The 16,359-nt window shown below is 42.9% G+C and overlaps 1 protein-coding gene and 1 long non-coding RNA gene across 15 annotated transcripts in view; both read right to left on the bottom strand.

Moving 5' to 3' along the window:
• The window catches only part of RCBTB2 (RCC1 and BTB domain containing protein 2), a 76,504-nt gene extending 74,792 nt beyond the window's left edge, over positions 1 to 1,712 (bottom strand). For 7 of the 13 annotated variants that reach the window (XM_047755797.1, XM_047755795.1, XM_047755794.1 and 4 more), the window contains exon 1: positions 1,131 to 1,707. The gene's annotated coding sequence lies outside the window, so the exon portion shown is untranslated. Of the gene's footprint in view, positions 1 to 675; positions 810 to 1,130 lie in introns of those variants that run through there. The other 6 variants (XR_007131388.1, XM_047755807.1, XM_047755804.1 and 3 more) reach the window with 6 other exon arrangements.
• Positions 1,713 to 11,883: 10,171 nt separating this feature from the next.
• Positions 11,884 to 16,359, bottom strand: part of LOC125113568 (uncharacterized) — a 34,918-nt gene continuing 30,442 nt past the window's right edge. For both annotated transcript variants that reach the window (XR_007131493.1, XR_007131492.1), the window contains exon 3: positions 11,884 to 12,219. This is a non-coding gene — a long non-coding RNA (uncharacterized LOC125113568). The remainder of the gene's footprint in view (positions 12,220 to 16,359) is intronic.

The following is a 16,359-nucleotide window of genomic DNA, read 5'->3' as shown; positions in this document are numbered from 1 at the left end:
AGTACCACCTGCCCAGGAAAGTGTAAATCCAAGCAGGAACTTAGTACTAGAGAGGTCAAAGCCAAGAGACTCAATAAAATTGAACAGCGACTGTCACTTCGGAGTCGGGGGGTGGGGGGAGCATCGTTGTAAAGCACTGTTTATGAATTCCACCACTCTTCAGCTCGGACAAAGGCTACGTCGCCAAGTAAGGTACCAGGCAACTCTACGACATGCATTTTGCCAGAGTCCTGGGCTCTACCTGTTTCGACATTTTATGTAATGTCCCAAAGAACAAAAGCAAAAAGTTCGCTCCAGCCTCGCTTTCCAACTCTGGCAGGAAGTTCTTTCTGGACCAGGGCGGAGCACTAGTAAAGTTTTCAGCGTCTGAAAATCTCTATTTCCGGGGCTAAGCAGAGCAGTATCTCCCGGCTAAAACGAGGAATTTTAGCAACTTCTCCCCATCCCTCCACAGCAGTTCCCAAACAGCTCCTCCTAGCTTAAACTCTTCTGCGCTATCCCTCGAAATCAGGACCAAAAGTCCAAGGCACAGTCATGAATTCAGCGAGCCGGGGGCTGAGGACGAGAGACTAGAGCGGAGCCGACAGAAATGAAGACAGCAGCCTACGGGGGGCTGAGAGTGGGAAAGGAGGGCGAAACTCCGAGGCAGGAGCCTCCCTCGTGCCCAAGACGAACCTCAGCCGCCGGGACCGAAGGAGGTGAAGCCTGCGGGCCGACTACAGCCCTGAGGAGACACCACACGCGACCCTCCCCGCGGCGTAGCCCCTCCGCCTCTCGCGCAGGCGCAGCACCCCCTCGGCCCGGGTCGGGGTACAATCCCGGAGCCGTGCGCCTGGGCCCCGCCAGCGCGTTTGCGCACGCGCCGCGACACCTCGGCCCTTGGCCTGGGCGGGGGTGTCGCCCCAGAACCCCGCGCCCAGGCCCCCTCCAGCCAATTTGCGCACGCGCGGAGACGCTTGGGCTTGCGACTCGGGCGGGGCTCTCACCCCAGAGGTTACTTCTTGCGGTCGCCGCGTCCCGGAGGTCGGGCTGCGGTGAGGGAGAGAGGTGGGCCGCCCCGGACCTGAGAGCGGGCCGCTTCTAGCCCGACGCCCCTTCTGGACTTAGTACGCCACCCCCCATTTTCTCACCTCATCGCAGGCCCGGGCCACATCCGCGTCGCCTCCTCGGTCGCCTGTTACTGTTAGGTCGGGGGCCCGCAGCCGCGACGTGTTGGCGCCTCCCCCTACAGCGGCCCGGCCTCGGCGGGATGCGCTCGGGTGCCCTGCGCGGGAGGGAAAAGGAAAAGAGCGCACCCGAGGGGAGGGGAGGGGAGGGGGCGGGCGACGGCGCCTAGCCCCTCCTCTCGGCTCCGTCGCCCACCGCCGCCCGCGCCGCTTTCTCGCCGACTCCCTCTTCTCTCCCAGGGGACCCCTAGGACTTCACACCCCCTCCCCCGCTGGGTCCATCTCTGCCTTTTTCCCTAGGGTTCCCCTGAGGGACACCCCCATCTTCTCCAGGGTTGTGGTCCCCTAAGGCTTGGGAATTTGGAGATGCCCGACCCAGAAGGGTGAGGCGCGCGTGATGCAGTGGCAACCTTTTCTACAATCGTTCTGCCCCAGTCTCTTCCAGCTTTTCCACTGGTGGTCCTTCCATCGGGAGCTCGGATCATTTCTTCTCGTGGTATCCCTGTTTTCCCCTCACTATTGTGGGGCTGAAGTCCTGTACCTTCCTAATACAAAGACTAAAATAACGAGTGGTGGGTGCTGAGGGTAGTCACGTGAATTCCTTTGGGACCAAGGACTTCTGGAACGACTACTCCCTCCCTTTATTAATTTGCAGTAATTTCTTGTATTTCACAGCATTTTCCTTGGCCTTTGTCGATTGTAGTAAATGCATCACAGCTTATAATGAGCATTAATTTCTTACACTTCACTACGTTGGCTGGAGTGGGTTTTGGTAAAATGCTCCACACCTGATTGTTACTAGTTGTTCCTGTGGAGTAAGCTGATTGCTTTTACATTGGCTTTTAAATGAGGTTCAACGTTCAAATGATTTGCCAAAAGTACCACAGCTGGATGGAATAACTGCAATTTCAACCCAGATGACCATGTCCGTCTTTTGTTTGGTCTGGCTTTTGTCCTTTCTTTGGAAAAGCATCCTTCCAGAATATCTAGCTCTTTTTATTGCTGCTGCTATAGTTGGCAGACACTTAGGTCACGAGAGCATAGTTCTCTGAGCCCCAAAAAGGATTTTGTAGGATATAAAATTTTAAAAATAATTTTAATGATTTTCAATAATTTTATAATTTTTTTGATTTTATAGGGTATTAGCAGGGCAAAAGTCTTACATCCATGTAAAGCAAACTTTCTCCTTGAAACAGCCTTCAGTCTTTTAATATAAACTGTTATATTAACCATGAGTGAAAGGACAGCTTGGAGCTTTGATTTGAAAATGATTATTAGCAAGAACTCCTTCAATAGTATTTATCTAAGGGAGAAGATGGCCAGACTACAGAGAGTACTCAGATGAGGTGGGATTATCACTAAACATACTTTCTTTATACAGCAGTTATTTGCAATGCTTGTATCTCACTACGTTATGAATTTGTGTGTGTGTGTGTGTGTGTGTGTGGCCACACCCACGTGTACGAAAGTTTCTGGGCCAAAGATTGAATCCAAGCCACAGCTGTGGCAACATGGGATCCTTAACCCTCTGCACCAGGCCAGGGATCCAACCTACCCTCTACAGCAACCCAAGCCACAGCAGAGACAAAGCAGGATCCTTAACCTGCTGCACCACCAAGGGAATTCCCATAAGCTTTTTCATTTCAACACCACTTCCCTAAAGTACCATCAGCTCTATAGGCAGGCATCCGATTTCACCACGTGTTTTGAATCTATGTAGTGTTTTTAAATATAATAATTTGGGTTTATTTACCATTTTAAGTTAATATTGAAATGTATATATTTTGTTTTACCTTTACATTACACTGTGCAGTAAGTAAATGTTGTCATACTATGCAGTAGGTACAAGTTTATTGTTTAGTCACTTTTAACATGAGATATTTAGCAAATCTTGGTAATTTATGTTTCTTTGCATTAACTCTTGCTTTGTCCCATCAAACTTAGAAAAGTCACAGAGCTGAGAGAGATTAAGTATCAATCCTCTTTTTATAGCTGCCCTGATTGTGAAGTAAGTTGTTTCAAGTCCTTGGAATCGTAGTTTAAATGCTCTTACCAACGCACCATTCCAATCATAAAACAAATGGCAGGATTTCATTATCTAGCAAATGCGTGATAACAATGCCACTGAACAAGATGGAAAGGTACAGGTGTGACTGAGCAGGGCCCTATGGGGCTCCTGGGCACTATAGCCTTTCTATGTCCTCCATTTCTTGTTTGTAGGAAATGGGCCTCATTCAGCCTCCATGGCCTTCCCTGAGTTCCAAGTTGCTGATGGGGAAGAGAGGAGATGCAAAGACAACAGAGGAATAGTCGAGCAACAATAGTACAGCCCTGGAGCAGTATCCTTGTCCCCCCTCAAGGGATACACATAATGACATAGGCATCTCATGCACCTAAGAGAAAGTTATATTCCTTATGCTTCTTTTAGAAACTCAGCAGCTTTAAAACTCAATAGCTTGGAGCCCTTCCTTTTGCTTCTTCCTCATTTGATTGCACCCTAAATACCATCACCTATAAGCTATAGATGAGGCGCCCTGAGTGCAATTGCCTGTGGGGTAAAGATTATCATCACATGATGTTTTTCAGGAACTTTTCTGGTTTGTTCTAATCTCTGATCAATACACCCTTTTCCTAAGTATTGCCATGACCCAGAAGACCACCACCAGGATTACAATGACAACTCCTGACACCAACCTCAGTGGCTGCGATTCCCCAAAAGAAAGAATGCATGTTTGCCCCAACCCTGATTCTTATCTGAAACCCTGCTTTTCTCCCTTTATGCTATCCAACTCTCTTCAGTTCTTCCCCAAAGGAGGGCACAGTCTTTAAGGCATTGGCCTGCTGTGGCCTCCTTTGCCTGGCAAAGCAATAAAAGCTATTTTTTTTCTCCTTCACCCAAAACTCTGTAGCAACTCTGCGTTTCTATTCAGCATTGGTGAGCGGAAGCTGAGTTTCAGCAATACAGGTACTTCTCATAGAGAGCCAAGTCCAAGGAATTCTTTTTAACTTTTTAAAGTAACTATAGATTCACATGAAGCTGCAAGGATAGTTCAGAGAGGTCCCATGTGCCTGGTCTGTTTCCCCCAGATATATTTTATAAGTGGAGAAAATTTACCCATTAATTTGTCTGTTCTCTGAAAAAGCTCATTATAGATTTAATAATGATAGCTGCAATTTTTTGAGCACCTGTTTCATACCAGTAGCTTTATCTATATTATCTCATTTGGAGCTCACAGAAGTCCTGTAAGGCAGAAATGATCCTCAGTTCGTGGCTAAGGTAACTCAGATTCCAAGAGTCACTTCCATCCCAAGGCCAGATCTAACTGCCTTGCACATTTCACGTTTTCCACATTAGGGAGAGCTAAAGTTCATTCATTCCTTACACTGTGTTCCCACAGAATCCTGACGATTAACAAAAACATTTTATTATTATTTGTCAAAAATTGTGAGTATTTTCCCAGAAATTAAAACTGTTGCTTTTTAGATCTTCACACAAAAGAATGTGTTGCATTAAGTATTTTTATTTTATTTGGGACCAACAGTTTTCCCCAGGGAGTTCAAAATTAAAAGCAGGAGCGAAAGGTGATAGATCATGTGTAAGTTCCCTTTCAAAAACTTTTGGATAATATAATCTATTGACTTGACAGGATTGCTAAAGTCTTTAGAAAGCTGTGCTCTGAGACACTGTAGGTCACTATTTACACATTAAAATTCCCATCACATCTGTCAAGTTTACCTACTGCCTTAGTTAGTTCTGGCTGCTTTAACTAAGTACCATAGACTAGGTGATCTATAAGCAACAAGAAATCATTTCTCACAGTTCTTAGAGGGTGCCAGGTTGTTTGGGTTCTGGTGAGGACTTCCTTCCAGCTTGCAGACTGCCATCTTCTCATTGTATTCTCACACGGCGGAAAAGAGGGAGGAGAACCCTCTGGGGTCCCTTTTATAAGGGCACTAATCCCATTCAGGAAGGCTCCATCCTCTTGACCTAATTACTTCCCAGAGGCCTCAGCTCCTAATACAATCACCTTGGGGGTTAGGATTTCAACATATGAACTTTGGAGACACAAACATTCCAACCATTTTACTTACATCTGTATTTCCTTCTGTTACCGAGAATGAACTCCTAAGTCCAACTCTTCCACTTTTGTACTAGATCTGTTTTCTTTTCTTTTTTTCTTTTCTCTTTTTAATCTTTTTAGGTCTGCACCTGAGGCATACAGACGTTCCCAGGTGAGGGGTCCAATCAGAGCTGCAGCTGCCGGCCTATACCACAGCCACAGCAACACCAGATCTGAACCGCATCTGCAGATCTACATCACAGGTCATGGCGAAGCCAGATCCTTAACCCACTGAGCGACGCCAGGGATTGAACCTGCAACCTCATGGTTCCTAGTCAGATTCGTTTCCATTGCGCCACGATGGGAACTCCGTGGACTAGTCTTATAGCCTCTTTTGGTTCTGTCACAGAGGCATATATAATTTAATGATGTAGCTTAAGCTGCTTGAGTTCATTAGAGCACAGGGCAAGTCATCAAACAATAATAATAATCACTTGCCTTGCTCTGTGTGTGTGTGTGTGTGTGTACTTTTCTTGGGGACATTAGAGGAAAGCAGGTCAAGCAGCAGAATTTGAGCTTTTCTGAATCTCTTGGACAAACACCACCTTAGTTGCTTTTACTTTTGGGATGACTGAAATTTACCTTAAAAACCCAAGAACATAAACTGAAAAACTTTTAGAAATTCTAGAGTTTAGTAATGTGGCCAGTTACAAAATCAAATACAAAAATCAATATGAAAACTGTAAAACTCTTGCAACAGAGGAAGGTAAAATGGAGAAGCATTTAAATTTAGATTTAAATGTGAATAATAGGAGTTCCCATGGGGCTCAGCAGAAACGAATCCAACTAGTATTCATGAGGATGCAGGTTCAATCCCTGGCCTCCACTCAGTGGGTTATGGATCTGGTGTGGCTGTGGCTGTGGCTGTGGTGTAGGACAGCAGCTGTAGCTCCGAATCAACCCCTAGCCTGGGAACCTTCAGGTGCTGTGGGTGCAGCCCTAAAAACGCAAAAAATAAAAATTTTTAAATATGAATAAAAAACTTTTTTTTAAGGTAAGATTCTGGGCAATTTTAATTTATCTCATGGTACTTATAATGGATTTTTTTCGAATAAATATATCCCATCATAAAAATGCTTTTTTATAAGACTTTATAACTGGCATCACATGATTTTTCCCCCTGGCATAATCATCAAACAGGAAAAGTTTTGATTATGGAATAACATTCCCTGATAACCATTTGTTGAAAACATTTAACATTTCCTGATGTGCAAATTGTTGTGTTTTTTCTTTGTGTATTTTATTGTTATACTTAACAAAGCTCTCTAGCCCAGCGGGATGAAATCATCCTTTTGGAGAAAAAAACTTTGAGAAAAACATGAGTTTTATTAGAGAGACATTTTCTAGTCAAGAAGAAAATAAAAATGACACAATTTTCACTTGGTGGGGAAAATAATAAGTAGTTTTTCCTTAGCCTACACTTAAGAAATTTTGATTTCTTTGGCACATTTAAATCTCCAGAGAAACTGCATGTTCTTAAAGGCAAAAAGACATTAAAATTCTACGCCTCCAGAATAAACTTTCTTCCTTTAGTTGATTACACTTTGTGTGGCTGGTTCTGCCAGGCCATCAGCAAAGGGAGCCAGGGCCGTGCTGATTATGACAGTGAACAAAGGAACTAGAATCCACAGACATCTAGGCCCCACATGCTGTGTGCCCTGTGTTACCAAAGATGCTACGGAAAATTCAGTTAAAGGAGGTAACCTTGCTCTCCTGGACCTCAAGGTCTAAAGAGGGGAAATGCCATGAGGACACATGGGGAGACGACCTGGAAATGAGTCTAGAAAGTCAGTTCCTAAGGGCATGAATCAATTTATTTTTTGCCTTTTTAGGGCTGCACCTGCAGCATAAAGAGGTTCCCAGGTTAAGGGTTGAATCGGAGCTGTAGCTGCCAGCCTACAGCACAGCAATGTCAGATCCAAGCCACATATGCAACCTGCACCACAGCTCATAGCAACACTGAGCAAGGCCAGGGATTGAAACTTCGTCCTCATGGATACTAGTCAGATTCGTTTCTGCTGAGCTAGGACAGGAACTCCAGGGCACGGATGAATTTTAAACAGAGATCAGATGTGGTCTGCAGGATGGCACAAGGGGACAGGTAGATATAGGCAAACAAATTGCTTAGTGCTACAGGAGTCCAGATGGGAGACAAAGCAAGTGGTAAGAGGTGGTTCGGGGATAGAGAGAAGGGAGGGATTAAACAAATGCATTACATAATAACCTCTGCGGTCATTTCACTCTTGTTCTCTCGTAACACCAGTGGAGTCTTCACACAGGATTTAACTTAGCTGTGGTGAGAGAAACTAAGAGCAAGGGTTTTTTCCATCCACCTCTGGGTCAGAGTTCCTAAGAAGGAACAGCTTGCTCCTGGCAGCCAGCATGGAAGTGGCGAAACTCGGAGCCAAGTTATCTGCAAGCTTGTTTTTCAGACCAATAGAGCGACCTCTTCACCTGATGATTGTCAGCAGAACTCACCTCCTCGAAGCACAGGGATTCGGCCCTGACCCCAGCACAAACCCAGCAGGGCCCTATTATACCTTGGTATCTTCTCCCCACTCTGTCCTCAGCATCTTCAGCAAGGCGATGTCCTCATGCCCTCAGCTGGGAGCATTCTTATAGCTTCTCAGGTGGGTGTGGTCTTTGCAGCTTTTCCTAAACAAGTGGCTCTTCACTCAAATTGCCTTTTAGGGGTCAGGCTGTTCCGAGGTCTGGCCAGTGGTCAGACAAGGCCTCCCTAAGTTCTCTGCAACAGCAAGAACTCCAAACTGATGTCACCACTCCAGCCTGAGTCAATGTGGGTCTGGAGAAGTCAGGATAGCAAGTCTGCAACCAGGAGGAGAGGCAGGGACTGTCTTCTCAAGTCAAGATTCAGAATCTCAGGTCTCCTTTGGGTCAGGAATGCCATCCCCTCTGGTGAAAATACAAGACTTGGGTCAATGAGAGAGTTTACGGGCCCCGTCCAGAAGAAACTCTGTGGAGACTTCATTATTTAGTACCGGTGTCTATTTAATCCTCTCCCCTTCTGAGAGTCCTATCTGATGTGCTAGTTCCAGCTAGCGTTTGGCACCACAGACCCAAGTCCCTAGAGAACACCTGGAAACCAATTCATCATCTCCTTTTGCAGGGCCTGGTGTAAACGTTCCACAGCTTGATAGTAAAGCCGGAACTGATGATCCCAAATATATCACAGTGAAATGTGGAACAAAATAAAATTTCTAGCTCTTTTTTTTTTTGAGCTTTTTTAAAAAAATTGAAGTAAAATTGGTAGATTACATTATTTAAGTTTCAGGTGTTTTCCTGTGTAATTATTGATATAATCTGTATCCTCTATCAAGTAATCACCACTAAGACTCTACTTACCATCCATCACCGTGTAGTGGACCTCCTTCACCCATTTCCTAATGCTTTTTTTTTTTTTTTGGTCTTTTTGCCATTTCTAGGGCCGCTCCCGTGGCATATGGAGGTTCCCAGGCTAGGGGTCCAATCGGAGCTGTAGCCGCCAGCCTACACCAGAGCCACAGCAACGTTGGATCCTAGCTGCATCTGCAACCCACACCACAGCTCATGGCAATGCCGGATCCTTAACCCACTGAGCAAGGCCAGGGACCGAACCCGCAACCTCATGGTTCCTAGTTGGATTCGTTAACCACTGAGCCACGACAGGAACTCCCCTAACGCTTTTGTACACTGAAATAAAATTGCTCATGTACTGTGCGGGGTAGGTCCACCTTTAGGGTTCCTAACGATAAAATGAGGAGAGAGGTCTGTAGAAAAGTTCTGGCTCTGTTCCCTAAACCTACCCGGACCATGTCCTGAATACTGATCCAATTCTCATCACCCAAATAGCTACCCATCCTATTCCTAGAGGATTTCCAAGCACCACACAGAAGGAGGAAATGAAGAGTAAAGCTTTAGGCAAATACGGAACCAGTTATTAGTCAGTGGTTTACAGCAAGGCTGCAAAACAAGCAGGAAATACATCATCAAGAAATGAGGAGTCTGTGCTGGGATGCTGGGGCTGGGCTCCATAACCTTTGAAACTTTTTTCTCACCTCAACCCTCTTCTAACTCCAATCTCTCTCCACAGGATTTGACAGAGCTTTTTCCTGCTCTTCTCCCTCAGAAGGAGCTCTTCCCTGGCTCTGCTCTGGACTTCAGTGTCCTTTTTGTCTTTTACCAACCCTTGCTTTTGACGGCAGGGCAGTGCTGCCTCTTATCTATGAATGAGCACTTCCGCCTACTACTGTCATCAGAATGACAGGCCCTAGTTTAACCAGTCTTCCCGGTTCTTGGGACTTCAAATCCTCTTTCTCTTTCTTTTCCCTAGTGGGGCCACTCACAGTAGCTCATGGCTCAGATATGTCTCTCACGCCTCCCTAAAACTCAGAGGAATCCCTGCCCCAAACAGACAATCCTGGGAAGCCTACTGGATTCTCTATTTTGTATTCAGGGCTTGGGACTTGAGGATAATTATTCTGAGGCCTGGGCTACTCTTTGCAGCCCTCATCAGAGGATACGGGTCGATGGTTGCCTGACCCCACACTTCCCAGCTGGAGGTTTGTTTCTTGGCGATCATGTCAGGAAGCCCATACCGCTGAGCTGTGGGGCTCACTTCTGTTCACATACAGAGCATGCAAGCTCTTGCCAAAACTGTTTTAGACACCACATTGATGTCTAACTATTGTCTCAGCACATCTCCTTTGCTCTGAGCTGATTTGACTTTAAATGTAAGTTAGTGATAAAACATGAACATGGAAAATGATCCGACATGTGGAGCCGTGGCAACAAGGAGAACAGGCACTAACCTTTATGGAGTCCCTACAAGTGTAGCACAATTAATCACAATACAATGATGATATTTACTGTATGCACACTATGTGTAAGGACTGTGCTAAGCCCTCACATGTGACCTAATTTAATCCTCACAACAACCCTATGAAATAAGTACTGTACTGTTGTCCTCATTTTATGAAAGAGAAACAAAAGCTTAAAGAGGTTAAGTAGCTTGTTCAAGATGAACTGGGCTTCAAGTCAAGTTCTGTTTAAAATCTAACATCTGACTCATTCTCTCACTCAACTTTTTTTTAATTAGAATTCTCATACGTTTGTCTGTTTTATTGCTCTTTTCAAAGAATTAGTTTTGGTGGTCTATTTTTCCTCCCTATTTATTTTTATTATTATTTTCTGCTTTTATCTTTTTTTTTTGTCCTTTTGCCTTTTCTAGGGCTGCTCCCGCAGCATATGGAGGTTCCCAGGCTAGGGGTCTAATTGGAGCCACAGCAATGCCAGATCCAAGCTGCATCTGCACAGCTCATGGCAACGCCAGATCCTTAACCCCCTGAGCAAAGCCAGGGACTGAACCTGCAACTTCATGGTTCTTTGTTGGATTCATTAATCACTGAGCCACGAGGGGAACTCCTGCACATATATTTAAAGCACACAATTTGAATCTGGTGCTGCCAGCGAGTGCCTTCCCAGCTGCACAGAGGAAGCCTGTTTTTAGTGGAAAGCAAAAGAGAGAGACCAACAAACAGAGGGAAGCAGAGGCAGACAGAGAATGAAAGAGAGGGAGGTAAGGTTGGGGTTGGAGAAACAAGAGAGATGAAAGTGAGAGAGAAAATAATATTAGTGATTATACCTAAATCCAAATCCATCCCTGACTTCCTAGTTTTATAGGCCCACATGCTTTCTCTTCCATATTCCTGTCTCTCTCTTCCTGAAGTTAGTCTTGGGTTTCTGAACTTGCAAGAGACAGAATACAAACTGTCACCTCTCATTGCTTCTCTTTCAGAATCTACTCATACAAACCCTTAGTGAACAATGTAGAGTTTTCTGAATATTTCAAAGAAAAAAAAGAGGAGGTTGATGAGGTATATCCACTGCACGCAGCCAGCAAACCCCAGTGGGGGCTTCTCGTCTCTGTTCCCATCCTGATGGAGGTGGTTCCTTCTGATTCTTTTACCTCGCAGCCTTCAGCCCCTTTGGTTGCTTCTGTTACGTAGAGCAATCTCGCTACCATCTTTAATCCAAGCATCTCTTTGAAGCTCTGATGTCTATTCTAGGTAGTTTTTCTTTAAAACTAAAACCAAAGTATCCATTTTATTTTACATATTACCAGATCTCAAGCCTCTAATCCTTAAGGCTTAACTTTCTAGTCAAGTGAAATGAAGTCTGCGATTCACACCTCCTATGCCCAAGGCAAGCCACCAGCCACCAGCTGCCATAGGAGCAATGAAAGTGTTCACACACTTGTAAGTGAAGAGAGAGGGGTCAGAGACAAAGACACTTGGCCATTCCTTAGACCGAGTCTTTATCAGTTTACCGATTCAGCTGCATGGAAGGGTGAAATGGAGCACAACAGCCAAGAAAGGGCTACATCCATGCATTCACACCTTTTACTCTGCAGGGGTTCTGCCCAAGATTAAACACAACCCAGTCAATGTTTGGGAGTCAAGTTAGTATTCCCCCATTTGGAGGAGACGAGGGGGGAGGAAGGCGGTGTGGCAGAAGCTACTGGTTTTTACCACAACATCGTTCTTTTCTTCCTCAGTAATAGACACCCCCACATTTAGATGGGTGTGAAGCACCTAGAATAGAAGCTACATTTACCAGCTGGTGTTGAAGCTAGATGCAGCATATGGCTAAGCTCTGGACAATGAGATGTAAGCATAGATGGTGTGTGCAACTTCCAGAACGTGTCCTTAGAGGTGGAGGATGTATCTTCTCTTCCACTTTTCCTCCTTCTCATTGGCCGGCATGTGGATGTGATGGCAGGATCTAGGGCAGCCTCTTGGATTACAAGATGGACGTCCCATTTGGAGGACGGCAGAGCAACAGATTAGAAGGAGACTGGGTGTCTGACAACTGGAGAGTTGCCAACTTCTGTCTTCTTACAAACCATCTGCACATTGTAGCTGAACCTATTTTAACTGATGCCAGAGGAGATATTGAAATCATAGCAAGAAGGCCTTGAACTCTATGCTGAGCAGTTTAGATTTGGGGGTTATATATAATGGGGAACAAATAATGGATTTTAGATTTGCAAACAAATAAAATTCGTTCACATTGGTGGCACTATTGTATTTTCCCTTAACGTCACTAAGGACTAGAGCACAACTTTTTAAAATTTCATGCATGGGTCACTAACCACATGAACAAAGAAAAGAAGAGGAACAACAGAGTAAGTTTGTCGATCTTAATTTTCACTTAGAACAATTTAGTATTCTAGGAAGTACATAGGTCTTCCTAGAAAGGAGTGGAAAATGTTGAAATAAATTTTTCAGTTGATACCATCTCTCTTTTTCTAGCTCTGGAGATTTTTTTTTCTTTTGCCTTCAGCATAAAATTATTTACTGTCTTCTCTTTGGATTAACAGCCAGTAATGGATCACCAAGAAAATCAGAAATAAACTGAAATCAAAGGAACTATAATGGTAGAGTGGATATTTTAAATTTTGGGCTGCCCGGGGTCTATTTTCCTATGTAAAGCACTGTGGTTTCCCTTTTGGGGAACTGCTACTTTCAGTATGAACAGAAAATCATATGATTGTCAACAAATTCTTTTGTTATCTTCAGAAAGACCTCATTTTTTTTAAAACTTTCTAGTTATTGTTGCGAATAGATATTCTATCTTAAGGAAGTTGATGTTTACTTGAATGTGCTTGCAGTTATATCATACATCCTATAGCATGGCCTTTTCACTTAATATTTTGTTTTTGAGATTTACCCATGGCGAATCATCTTGATCTAGCTCACTCAGCTCCTATATAATACGGAGTTTTATAAATTTATTAAGTTGAACCATATCGAAATGGTTGAATCGCAGCAATTTCATATGGTTCCTATGGATCATATCACAATGATCTATTTTCCAATTGATGAACATTTAAGTTATTTTCAGTATTTCATTATTGCAAGCACTGATGTGATGAAAACCCATTTACACATCTCCTAAGTACTGTGCAAAATTTTCTCTAGGTTATACACTGAAAATTAGAATTGCTGGATTTTAGAGCATGTGTAACTTCTGTTTTATCAGATAGTGCCCAGTTATTTCTCAAATCATTTGTTTGTGTCAGTTTCCACTTGCCAACGCTGTACAAGAATTTCCTCATCCAGACCAACACTTGGTATCAGAAATCTTGCCAATCTGATGGGTCTGAAAAGATATACCCTTGTTTTAATTTGCATTGCCTTGATTACTGATCAGTTTGAACATCTTTTCATACTCATATTCATACATTTTTTGAACATACTCTTTATATGATTCCCAGTTAGCTAATGGTTATTTGACTTTTCCTCCCATTTTGTAGAAGTTTTTCATATAGTTTGACTATTGCATTATGGTTAGATGTGTTGTATCTTCTCTGAAGCACTGGCTTATCTTTCAGAATCTTTTGTTTCGAAGAGGTTTTAAATTAGAAAATATTCAAATTTGATTGTATTTCCTTTATGACCTGTGATTTTTGAGTCTTGTATGGGAATTCATTCTACCCTGTGGTCACAAAGACATTATTCCACATTATCTCCTATAAAAGTGTTAGTTTTCACATTTGAGTCTTTAATTCATCTGGAATTGAGCATGCATATGGTACAAGATGAAGGTCTAACCTTTTCCCTATGATAACATTCTGTTTCTGCATCATTTATTGAATAGCAATCTTGTCTACACAGAGTTGCGATGACATTCCCGTTATCTTCTAAATGTCCACTTGCCAAGCTCCTTTTCTGGACTTCTTTTCCTGGTTAATTGGTCTCCCTCTCTCTCTCTTTTTTTTTTTGCCTTTGTCAATGCCACATTGTTTTACGTTCTATAGCTTTATAATAAGTATTGATATCTGAAAAGGTAATATCTTTCTATACACTTTTTCTTCTTTCTTATGGTTTTCCATCAAAAAAATTGTCAGCTGTTCTTGACCCTTTATTATTTGCTTGAAGTTTATGCTCAGCCTGTCAAAGCCCAGAACAAAGCATGAATGTGTAGATTAGGGGGAAGAACTGACCTCTTTATGACACTGAGTCATAAAGGGGGGAGGAAAAGTCAAATAACCATTAGCTAACTGGGAATGATATAAAGAGTATGTTCAAAAAATGTATGAATATGAGTACGAAAAGATGTTCAAACTGATCAGTAATCAAGGCAATGCAAATTAAAACAAGGGTATATCTTTTCAGACCCATCAGATTGGCAAGATTTCTGATACCAAGTGTTGGTCTGGATGAGGAAATTCTTGTACAGGGTTGGCAAGTGGAAACTGATACAAACAAATGATTTTGTGACTAACTCCCCATTTATTTAGGTCTTTTTCTTTTGGCCTCAGATAGGTGTGTGGAAGTTCCTGGGTCAGGGACCAAACCCATGTCACAGCAGTGACCTGAGCCACAGTAGTGACCCAAGCCAGAGCAGTGGCAACACCAGATCTTTAACCACGAGGACACCAGGGAACTCCTGGGTGTTCTTCTATGTTACTAAGCAATACATTGTAATATTTTTCATAAGTATTTTCATTATCTTCCATGTTAGTTGTATTCCTAGGTTACTTTTGTAAATGGAAAAAAATTTTTCATTTAATTGGTTGTTGCTTGTGTACTGGGAGGCCACTGAATTTTTTATTTTGCTCTAGTAACACACCACCTTGCTGGACTCTTTTATAAGCTTGAATAGTTTGTAGAGTCTCTTGAATGTTGTTTGGACAATCCAATTCTCTGGAAATCATGTTTTTTCCCTTCTATTTCATTTATTTTTCCTACTTTTAGCTCTGGCTAAGACCTCTAGAACTGAGTTGGATAGAATCGGTAATTGTGGCATCCTTATCATGTTCCTGACTAAACAGAATGCTTATGTTTCCCTGAGTATATTTGTGGTATATTTTTGATAAATATCAATTATCAGCTGAAAAATGCCTCTGGGTATCATGCTCTTGGGCGGGGTTATCTTTAACCATTGGGATGTGGCAGAGTGATGCTATGTTAGGTCTTTTTTTTTGTCTTTTGTCTTTTTAGGGTTGTACCTGAGGCATATAGAGGTTCTCTGGCTAGGGATCTAATCGGAGCTGTTACTGCCAGCCTATGCCAGAGCCACAGCAACGCCAGATCTACACCACAGCTCACGGCAACACCAGTTCCTTAACCCACTGAGCAAGGCCAGGGATCGAACCGCAACCTCGAGGTTCCTAGTCGGATTTGTTTCCACTGCGCCATGATAAGAACTCCTATGTTAGGTCTTGAGCTAAGATTTTTAAAGGTCAGATAGCTTCTGCTTTTATACTCTTGGGTGCTCTGAACTTACATGTAAGAAGTCTGGATATCCTGCTGGAAAGCCACATGGAGAGGGGTTAGCCTTGAGACTACATGGAAGAGAACTGAGTTAAGGGCAAGAAGGTTCCAACATATAACCTTGAGTGTTCTAGCCAGCACCAGAAGTTTGAGCTATAGTAGTACAGGTACTAGACAAGTGAGTGAAAAAACCCATTTACCCCCAGAATTATGAGCAAATAAAATGATTGTTGCTTTAAGCGTCAAATACGTTGGGTATTCTGCTACATAACAAGTGGTAACTGAAATGTTAATGATATCTTGATCCTTATACTGAATTATGTACCATTCTTATGCTTTAATTCCAGTTTTCTCCCTGCTTGCCAATCTTCCATCCTGTGATCTTTTTTGTGGTTCTGTATTCCCTTTAAACACGTGAAAATTGTTCCCTTTTTGTAGTTAATAATTCTTTGGATATACCAACAAGCTCTCCAATTTCTTTGCTTCCTGTAATCCTATATTCACTTTGAGTCCAATTTCATTCCAACATAATTGCATCCCATAGTTAAGCACTCAGTACTAACCTCTGAGTGTAAGCTCAGATTTTATCAATTTCAAAAGTTCTTCATTTTGTCCTTACGTTTAAAGGACAGTTTAGATTAATATAAAATTGTAGGTTGGCATTTATTTTACTCTTAATACTTTGAAGATAACACACCATTGGTAATTGGCGCCTATTGTTGCCGAGTCATGTGAAGTGAATTTAAATTTCATTTCTTCATAATAACATATATTTCTTTCAGGTTGCTTACAATT

This window comes from Phacochoerus africanus, chromosome 13 (genome assembly GCF_016906955.1).
Source record: "Phacochoerus africanus isolate WHEZ1 chromosome 13, ROS_Pafr_v1, whole genome shotgun sequence".
Classification (NCBI taxonomy): domain Eukaryota; kingdom Metazoa; phylum Chordata; class Mammalia; order Artiodactyla; family Suidae; genus Phacochoerus; species Phacochoerus africanus.
This window is presented reverse-complemented; position numbering and strand designations above follow the sequence as displayed.